Source organism: Enhydra lutris, unplaced genomic scaffold (genome assembly GCF_002288905.1).
Source record: "Enhydra lutris kenyoni isolate GAN:26980312 unplaced genomic scaffold, ASM228890v2 scaffoldscaffold2, whole genome shotgun sequence".
Taxonomy (NCBI): Eukaryota; Metazoa; Chordata; class Mammalia; order Carnivora; family Mustelidae; genus Enhydra; species Enhydra lutris.
This window is the reverse complement of record NW_019154086.1, coordinates 68,579,948-68,591,097: the sequence shown is the minus strand read 5'-3', so window position 1 is coordinate 68,591,097 and position 11,150 is coordinate 68,579,948. Positions and strand designations below refer to the sequence as shown.

Genomic DNA, 11,150 nt, shown 5'->3' with positions numbered 1-11,150 from the left:
TCAATATGCACAATGAGGAAGATTAACAAACTCAATGTAGGATAAATGCAGAGATTTATCTCTAGACACATATTTAAAATGTTGAAAGCCATAAATTAAGAAAAATATTGAAAGTAGAAAGAGAAAAATACCTCATAATGTATAAGAGAACCACAAAGATTAACAGCCAACTCTCCTCAGAAACAATAAAGACTAGAATGAAGTAAGATGATATATTCAAAGCACTTAGAGGAAAAAAAAACTCTCAACCAAGTATCTTCTATCCAGCAGAACTATCTTGTAAAAATAAAGGTAAGACAGAAATACTCGAGAATAAACAAAAAATGAGAGAATTCATACCTAGTAGTAGTAGACTTGTCTTAATTAAGGAAATTCTTTAGGCTAAAAATAAGTAATACCAGACAGTAACTTATATCCACATGAAATAACAGAGTGGCAGTAAGGTAACTATGTTCTAATTAAAAAAGCATAGTACATTTTTCTTTTCCTGTCTTTTGTGAGCTGATTTAAAAAGCAATGCATTAAATGATATGTATGAAATTGAATTATTATGTTTATATATGAATTACTATATATATGTACATATACATACATATACATATATATGTATGCATGTATATATACATAACATTCCATGTTATGTATATATATTTACATACATATATATACATAGAACATACATAGAACATACATTCTATGTTATGTATATATACATAGCATAGAAATGTAATATATTTGACAACCAGAACCAAAGGTAACATGTGGGAACAAACATATACTAGAATAAGGAAATTATACTCTATGGTAACTGAAGATAACCAGAAACGGTAATTAAGAAAGTTAATAAAACAAATTTTATAAGTATATACTTTCTTTCCTTTTTATGTCACAGCTAACTTAAGAGTCAAAACATTATATTAAGCAATCATTGTAACAATGGGTCTGTTACATATAGATATATCAGTATATTTCTTTCTTATCTCTATGGTCTTAAATTAGTATAAGTCTGAAGTAGATTATGATAAGAGAAGATACATATTATAAGCTCTAGACCAATCACTAAGAAAATCACTCAAAATATATTAAAAAATCATTAAAAGTATTGAAACACTAGGAAATATCCACTTAATATGAAAAAGATAACAAAAAATGGATGGGGGAAAAATGACACAAGATGTAATCAAGTGGCAGAAATAAATCCAACTATATCAATATAACATTCAATATGAGTAAATTAAACAAGATACAACCATGTGCTGTTTACAGGAAATGTACTTTAGATTCAAAAACACAAATGGCGGAGGTGGGGGGAGGAGTCAAGATGGCGGAGAAGTAGCAGGCTGAGACTACTTCAGGTAGCGGGAGATCAGCTAGCTAGCTTATCTAAAGATTGCAAACACCTACAAATCCAACGGGAGATCGAAGAGAAGAAGAACAGCAACTCTAGAAACGGAAAATCAACCACTTTCTGAAAGGTAGGACTGGTGGAGAAGTGAATCCAAAGCGACGGGAAGATAGACCGCGGTGGGAGGGGCCGGCTCCCGGCAAGTGGCGGAGCAACGGAGCACAAAAGCAGGACTTTTAAAAGTCTGTTCCCCTGAGGGACATCGCTCCAGAGGCTTAACCGGGGTGAAGCCCACGCAGGGTCAGTGTGGCCTCAGGTCCCGCAGGGTCACAGAAGGATCAGGGGTGTCTGAGTGTCGCAGAGCTTACAGGTATTAGAACGGGGAAGCCAACTACAGAGACAGAACCGAGGAGTAAGCTCTAAGCTTGGGGTTACCTTGAACTGGTCGCAGGCTCAGTCAGCTCGGAGCGCGGCCGGAGGCCAGGGTGATGGGAGTAATTGGGTGCTGTTCTCTGAGGGCGTACTGAGGAGTGGGGACCCGGGCTCTCGGCTCCTCCGGGCCGGAGACCGGGAGGCTGCCATCTTCATTCCTGCCCTCCGGAACTCTATGGAAAGCGCTCAGGGAACAAAAGCTCCCGAAAGCAAACCCGATCGGATTACTCAGACCAGCCCCGGGTAAGGGCGGTGCAAATCCGCCTGGGGCAAAGATACTTGAGAATCACTACAACAGGCCCCTCCCCCAGAAGATCAACAAGAAACTCAGCCAGGACCAAGTTCACCTACGAAGGAGTGCAGTTTCAATACCAAGGAGAGCAGCGGAATTCCAGAGGAGGAGAAAGCAAAGCACGGAACTCATGGCTTTCTCCCCATGATTCTTTAGCCTTGCAGTTAATTTAATTTTTTTCTTTTTCAATTTTTTTATCTTCTTCTGCTAAATTTTTTTAACTTTCACCCTTTTCTTTTTTAACATTTTTTAACTAGTTTATCTAATATATATATATATTTTTTTTTCCTTTTTATATTTTTTTCTTTATTGGTTTTCTTTTTTTAATTGTTTCTTTTCTTTTCTTTCCTTTTTTTTTTTTTCTTTCTGAACCTCTTTTTATCCCCTTTCTCCCCCCTCACGATTTGGGATCTCTTCTGATTTGGCTAAAGCATATTTTCCTGGGGTTGTTGCCACCCTTTTAGTATTTTACTTGCTCCTTCATATACTCTTATCTGGACAAAATGACAAGGCATAAAAATTCACCACAAAAAAAAGAACAAGAGGCAGTACCAAAGGCTAGGGACCTAATCAACACAGACATTGGTAATATGTCAGATCTAGAGTTCAGAATGACGATTCTCAAGGTTCTAGCCGGGCTCGAAAAAGGCATGGAAGATATTAGAGAAACCCTCTCAGGAGATATAAAAGCCCTTTATGGAGAAATAAAAGAACTAAAATCTAACCAAGTTGAAATCAAAAAAGCTATTAATGAGGTGCAATCAAAAATGGAGGCTCTCACTGCTAGATAAATGAGGCAGAAGAAAGAATTAGCAATATAGAAGACCAAATGACAGAGAATAAAGAAGCTGAGCAAAAGAGGGACAAACAGCTACTGGACCACGAGGGGAGATCAAGAGATAAGTGACACCATAAGATGAAACAACATTAGAATAATTGGGATTCCAGAAGAAGAGGAAACAGAGAGGGGAGCAGAATTCTCTCCAATAGGTATATTGGAGAGAATTATTGGAGAGAATTTCCCCAATATGGCAAAGGGAACAAGCATCAAAATCCAGGAGGTTCAGAGAACCCCCCCCCCTCAAAATCAATAAGAATAGGTCCACACCCCGTCACCTAATAGTAAAATTTACAAGTCTTAGTGACAAAGAGAAAATCCTGAAAGCAGCCCGGGAAAAGAAGTCTGTAATGTACAATGGTAAAAATATTAGATTGGCAGCAGACTTATCCACAGAGACCTGGCAGGCCAGAAAGAGCTGGCATGATATATTCAGAGTACTAAACGAGAAAAACATGCAGCCAAGAATACTATATCCAGCTAGGCTATCATTGAAAATAGAAGGAGAGATTAAAAGCTTCCAGGACAAACAAAAACTGAAGGAATTTGCAAATACCAAACCAGCTATACAGGAACTATTGAAAGGGGTCCTCTAAGCAAAGAGAGACCCTAAAAGTAGTAGATCAGAAAGAAACAGAGACAATATACAATAACAGTCACCTTACAGGAAATACAATGGCACTAAATTCATATCTCTCAATACTTACCCTGAATGTTAATGGGCTAAATGCCCCAATCAAAAGACACAGGGTATCAGAATGGATAAAAAAACAAAACCCATCTATATGTTGCCTACAAGAAACTCATCTTAAACGTGAAGACACCTCCAGATTTAAAGTGAGGGGGTAGAAAAGAATTTACCATGCTAATGGACATCAGAAGAAAGCAGGAGTGGCAATCCTTATATCAGATCAATTAGATTTTAAGCCAAAGACTATAATAAGAGCTGAGGAAGAACACTATATCATACTTAAAGTATCTGTCCAACAAGAAGATCTAACAGTTTTAAATATCTATGCCCCTAACGTGGGAGCAGCCAACTATATAAACCAATTAATAACAAAATCAAAGAAACACATTGACAATAATACAATAATAGCAGGGGACTTTAACACTCCCCTCACTGAAATGGACAGATCATCCCAGCAAAAGATCAACAAGGAAATAAAGGCCTTAAATGACACACTGGACCAGATGGACATCACAGATATATTCAGAACATTTCATCCCAAAGCAACAGAATACACATTCTTCTCTAGTGCACATGGAACATTCTACAGAATAGATCACATTCTTGGTTCTAAATCAGGTCTGAACCGTTATCAAAAGATTGGAATCATTCCCTGCATATTTTCAGACCACAATGCTCTGAAGCTAGAACTCAATCATAAGAGGATTTGGAAAGAACCCAAATACATGGAGACTAAGCAGCATCCTTCTAAAGAATGAATGGGTCAACCAGGAAATTAAAGAAGAATTGAAAAAATTCATGGAAACAAATGATGATGAAAACACAACGGTTCAAAATCTGTGGGACACAACAAAGGCAGTCCTGAGAGGAAAATATATAGCGGTACAAGCCTTTCTCAAGAAACAAGAAAGGTCTCAGGTACACAACCTAACCCTACACCTAAAAGAACTGGAGAAAGAACAAGAAAGAAAGCCTAAACCCAGCAGGAGAAGAGAAATCATAAAGATCAGAGCAGAAATCAATGAAATAGAAACAAACAAACAAACAAACAAAAAATAGAAGAAATCAATGAAACTAGGAGCTGGTTCTTTGAAAGAATTAATAAGATCAATAAACCCCTGGCCAGACTTATCAAAAAGAAAAGAGAAAGGACCCAAATAAATAAAATCATGAATGAAAGAAGAGAGATCACAGCTAACACCAAAGAAATACAGACAATTATAAGAACATACTATGAGCAACTCTACGCCAGCAAATTTGACAATCTGGAAGAAATGGATGCATTCCTAGAGACATATAAACTACCACAACTGAACCAGGAAGAAATAGAAAGCCTGAACAGACCCCTAACCAGTAAGGAGATTGAAACAGTCATCAAAAACCTCCAAACAAACAAAAGCCCAGGGCCAGACGGCTTCCTGGGGGAATTCTACCAAATATTTAAAGGAGAACTAACTCCTATTCTCCTGAAACTGTTCCAAAAAATAGAAATGGAAGGAAAACTTCCAAACTCATTTTATGAGGCCAGCATCACCTTGATCCCAAAACCAGACAAGGATCCCATCAAAAAAGAGAACTACAGACCAATATCCTTGATGAACACAGATGTGAAAATTCTCACCAAAATACTAGCCAATAGGATTTAACAGTACATTAAAAGGATTATTCACCACAACCAAGTGGGATTTATTCCAGGGCTGCAAGTTTGGTTCAACATCTGCAAATCAATCATTGTGATACAACACATTAATAAAAGAAAGAACAAGAACCATATGATACTCTCCATAGATGCTGAAAAAGCATTTGACAAAGTACAGCATCCCTTCCTGATCAAAACTCTTCAAAGTGTAGGGATAGAGGGCACATACCTCAATATTATCAAAGCCATCTATGAAAAACCCACCGCAAATATCATTCTCAATGGAGGGAAACTGAAAGCTTTTCCGCTAACGTCAGGAACACGGCAGGGATGTCCGTTATCACCACTGCTATTTAACATAGTACTAGAAGTCCTAGCTTCAGCAATCAGACAACAAAAGGAAATTATAGGCATCCAAATTGGCAAAGAAGAAGTCAAACTATCACTCTTCGCAGATGATATGATACTATATGTGGAAAACCCAAAAGACTCCACTCCAAAACTGCTAGAACTTGTACAGGAATTCAGTAAAGTTCAGGATATAAAATCAATGCACAGAAATCAGTTGCATTTCTATACACTAACAACAAGACAGAAGAAACAGAAATTAATCCAAACAGGATTTGGTCCCATTTACAACTGCATGCAAAATCACAGGATACCTAGGAATAAACCTTACCAAAGAGGCAAAGAGTCTGTACTCAGAAAACTATAAAGTACTCATGAAAAAAATTGAGGAAGACACAAAGAAATGGAAAAATGTTCCATGCTCATGGATTGGAAGAAAAAATATTGTGAAAATATCTATGCTACCTAAAGCAATCTACATGTGTAACACAATCCCTATCAAAATACCATCAATTTTTTTCAAAGAAATAGAACAAATAATCCTAAAATTTATATGGAACCAGAAAAGGCCCTGAATAGCTAGAGAAATGTTGAAAAAGAGAGCCAAAGTTGGTGGCATCACAATTACATACTTCAACCTCTATTACAAAGCTATCATCATCAAGACAGTATGGTAATGGCAAAAAAACATACACATAGATCAATGGAACAGAATAGAGAGCCCAGAAATGGACCCTCAACTCTATGGTCAACTAATCTTTGACAAAGGAGGAAAGACTGTCCAATGGAAAAAAGACAATCTCTCTTCAACAAATGGTGTTGGGAAAACTGGACAGCCACATGCAGAAGAATTAACCTGGACCATTTCCTTACACCACACACAAAAACAGACTCAAAGTGGATGAAAGACCTCAATGCGAGACAGGAATCCATCCATGTTACAGAGAACACAGGCAGGACCTCTTTGACCTCAGCTACAGCAACTTCTTCCTAGAAACATCACCAAAGGCAAGGGAAGCAAAGGAAAAGACGAACTATGGGGACTTCATTAAGATCAAAAGCTTTTGCAGAGCAAAGGGAACAGTCAACAAAACCAAAAGACAACTGACAAAATGAGAGAAGATATTTGCAAACAACATATTAGATAAAAGGATAGTATCTGAAATGTATAAAGAACTTATCAAACTCAACACCCCAAAACCAAATAATCCTATCAAGAAATGGGCAGAGGACATGAACAGACATTTCTGCAAAGAAGACATCCAGATGGCCAACAGACACATGAAAAAGTGTTCTACATCACTTGGCATCAGGGAAATTCAAATCAAAAGACAGTGAGATACCACCTCACACCAGTCAGAATGGCTAAAATTAACCACTCAGGAAACAACAGGTGTTGGCGAGGATGTAGAGAAAGGGGAACCCTCTTACACTGTTGGTGGGAAAACAAGCTGGTGCAGCCACTCTATAAAACAGCACGGAGGTTCCTCAAAAAGTTGAAAATAGAGCTACCCTACAACCCAGCAATCGCACTACTGGGTATTTACCCTAAAGGTACAAATGTAGTGATCAGAAGGGGCATGTGCATCTGAATGTTTATAGCAGCAATGTTCACAATAGCCAACCTATGGAAAGAACATAGATATCCATCAACAGATGAATGGATAAAGAAGAGGTGGTATATATATACAATGGAATACTATGCAGCCATAAAAAATAAATGAAATCTTGCCATTTGCAACAACATGGATGGAAGTAGAGGGTATTATGCTGAGCAAAAGAAGTCAATCAGAGAAAGACAATTATCATATGATCTCCCTGATATGAGCAATTTAAGAGGCAGAGTGGGTGGTTTGTGGGGTAGGGAAGGAAAAAAATGAAACAAGATGGGATGGAGAGGGAGACAAAGCATAAGAGACTCTCAATCTCACAAAAAAACTGAGGGTTGCTGGGAGGTGGAGGGCAGGGAGAGGGTTATGGACATTGGGGAGGGTATGTGCTATGGTGAGTGCTGTGAAGTGTGTAAGCCTGATGTATTACAGACCTGTACCCCTGGGGCTAATAATACAATATATGTTAATAAAAAAAAACCCACAATGAGATACCATCTTACACCAGTTAGAATGGCCAAAATTAACAAAGTCATTTAATGACAGATGTTGGCAAGGATGGGGAGAAAGGGGAACACTCCTACACTATTGGTGGGAAATCAAGATGTGCAGTCACTCTGAAAAACAGTGTGGCAGTTCATTAAGATGTTAAAAATAGAACTACCCTACCACCCAGCAATTTCACTACTGGGTATTTACCCCAAAGATACAGACATAGTGGAAAGAAGGGGCACCTGCACCCCAATGTTTATAGTAGCAATGTCCACAATAGCCAAACTGTGGAAGGAGGCAAGATGACCTTCAACATATGAACGGATACATATGTGATTCATATATACAAAGGAATATTCCTCAGCCATCAGGAAGGTTGAATACCTACCACTTGTATCAATATGGATGGAACTGGAGGGGATTATGCTGAATGAAATAAGTCAGGCGGAGAAGGGCAATTACCATATGATTTCACTCATATGTGGAATGTAAGAAACAGTGTGGAGGACCATAGGGGAAGGGAGGGAAAACTGAATGGGAAGAAATCAGAGAGGGAGACAAACCATGAGAGCCTGGGAACCAAACAGGGTTACAGAGGGGAGGGGCATGGGGTAACAAGGTGATGAGTATTAAGGAAGGCACATGTTGTGATGAGCACTGGGTGTTACACACAACCAATGAATCATTCAACACTACATCAAAAACTAATGTACTGTATGATGGCTAACTGAACATAATAAAATTAATTAATAAAAATTATTGGTGATCAAAGTTTATATAAACTTCTAATCTTGACAGATAATGTCAGATTCAAAAGGCTGTTAGAATTTGTATTTTTACCAGCTACAATAGAAAATGCTTCTTTTCTCACTTTCCTGTTATCAGTAGATATTATCTCTTATTTTGGTTTATTGTTTATCTGACAACTGAAAATTATGTATCAATTTAAAAATATTACTAATGAATATGGAGGATGAACATTGTTTCATATATTTATTGGTCAAGTCAACTTACTCTCCCATAAACATGTCTCTTTGTATTTTTTTCCCATTTTTTTCCATTGGGTTATTTAACTTGTTTTTACCTAGTTGTAAGAGGTTGTGTATGTGTATGTGTGTGTTTTATAAGTATTAACCCTATATATGCAGAATATATTTCAAATATGTTTTTGTCCTTTCCCTTTGTTTAAGAATCTATGTAATAAAAATTATTACATGGTCATATCTATGTAAAAGTTATTAGTCTATTTCTCTTCCACATACAAGAGTTTTACATTTGCATCTCTTCTACTTGTGATAGTCTTCCACATAGTTTTAATATTGCCTCAAAATTTGCATTTATTTCAGGTTTTTTCAATTTTGGGGTTAGATACCTAAACAAAGAATTTTTAAACCATCCTACTATAGGCTGAAAGTTAAATTTGAGAGACTATGGACTCCAGGAAACAAACAAAGGGTTTCAGAAGGGAGGGGGATAGAGGGATGGGTGAATCTGGTGATGCATATTAAGGAGGGCACTGAATGCATGGAGCACTGGGTGTTATGCACAAACAATTAACATTGGAACACTACATCAAAAACTAATGATGTACAGTTTGGTGACTAACATAACAATAAAAATAAAAAATAAAAAAATACTAATTAAGTGGAAAACAACACTAAGGTACAATGTAATTTGCAAACAAAATGTCATTATTTTGTGTTATCTTTAGTAAATTTCTTTGATACATATTTTCTCATTACAGTGATCAAGTGTGGATATGTCAGAAGGAAACAAGACTCTAGTAACTGAGTTTGTCCTCACAGGACTTACAGAGCAATCACGGCTGCAGCTCCTCCATTTCCCTCATGTTCTGGGTCATCTACCTCATCACTATGGAGTGCAGCCTCAGACTGATTCCCATCTTCACATGCCTACGTGCTTCCCTCTTGGTGGTTTCAGCCTTTGTAGATGCTGCACTTCAACCTTTGTAACACCCAGGATGTAGGCCGATTTCTTAGACAAGATGCAATGAAATCCCTACCTGAGTGCATCACCCAAATTTATTTTTTTGGTTCCATGCAACTACAGAATGTTCCTTCTGGTAGTCATGGCCTATGGCCACTATGTAGCCATATGTAACTCCTTGATTTATCCAGTGATAATGTCCAACAGACTCTGCACTCAACTGATAAATATTTCATATACAATTGGCTTTCTGCATAGCCTGATTCATGTGAGAAATTAAGAGGTTATAGGTGACTTCAGAAAAGCTATGAAGAAGTTAACAGTTCCCAAAGGAAATTTAAAATTGTTTCTCTTTTCACTCTTTGCATAAATAAGTTAAGTCTTGCAGATTAGCCATGGTCTTGCCCTTTTACTAAAGAGCTAGTCGTCAGTGTAGTTATTGGGCACTGGGTGAAGGAACTCAGGTTAACACAATGTTTACTTGGATGAGGGTCCAGTTATGACTCATATTACCAATAGTTGATTTATTTAAAAACATTGTAATTTTTTATGGGAGCATTTAGTCTGAAAATTTGATATCTTTAAGGGACTCCTTCAAATTCCATTCAATAACTGACAGTAACAGGCTGTTATGTAAGTGGGAATCAAATTTAGCTCATGACTGATCCTTGCTCACTGAACTAGATCTGCATGTTAATAAGACTCTGTGATGGCTTACCACAACACGATAAAATGAAAAAAAGACTTAGATTTTTGGCAAAAAAAAGTTTCTGAAATAAAAATGAGGAAAATTAAGAAAAACGAGGTTTAAAAAATCGGTGCATCTTCTAGATGTCCATCAACAGATGAGTGGAGAGAGAAGATGTGGTATATGTATATACAATGGAATACTACTCATCCATCAAAATATTGAAATCTTGACATTTGCAATGATGTGGATGGAACCAGAAGGTATTATGTTAAGCGAAATAAGTCAGTCAGAGAAAAACAATTACCATATGATCTCTCTCATATACGGAATTTAAGAAACAAAACAGAGGATCATAGGGAAAAAGAGGAAAAACAAAACAAGACAAAATCAAAGAGGAAAACAAACTATAAGAGACTCTTAATCATAGGAAACTGAGTGTTGCTGGAGGTGAGGGAGGTGGAGAGGTGGGGTAACTGGTGATAGAACATTAAGGAGGGCAAGTGATGTAATGAGCACTGAGTATTATATAAGACTGGTGAGTCACTTGACTTCAACCTCTCAAACTAATATTTAATGTTAATTAATTGAATTTAAATAAAAATATTTAAAAATTGGTGCATCTTAGTAACAACAATTTAAAAAAAGGAAGTTGGTTTGAATTAAATAGTGGAGCATCAAAATTTAATCTATTTAGAAGTACACATACTAACTTTCGTACAGAACATCATAATACAATGGTATTCAGGAATTTTCAGATTTGGAAATATTTCAAGATAAATCTTTCTCAAATATTATAGATATCCTGAACGACTCTATTTATATGAT

The 11,150-nt window shown here is 37.0% G+C and overlaps 1 pseudogene; it reads left to right on the top strand.

The window, feature by feature from the left end:
- Positions 1 to 801: 801 nt before the first annotated feature.
- LOC111146612 lies at positions 802 to 9,914 on the top strand (annotated as a pseudogene).
- Positions 9,915 to 11,150: the final 1,236 nt, after the last annotated feature.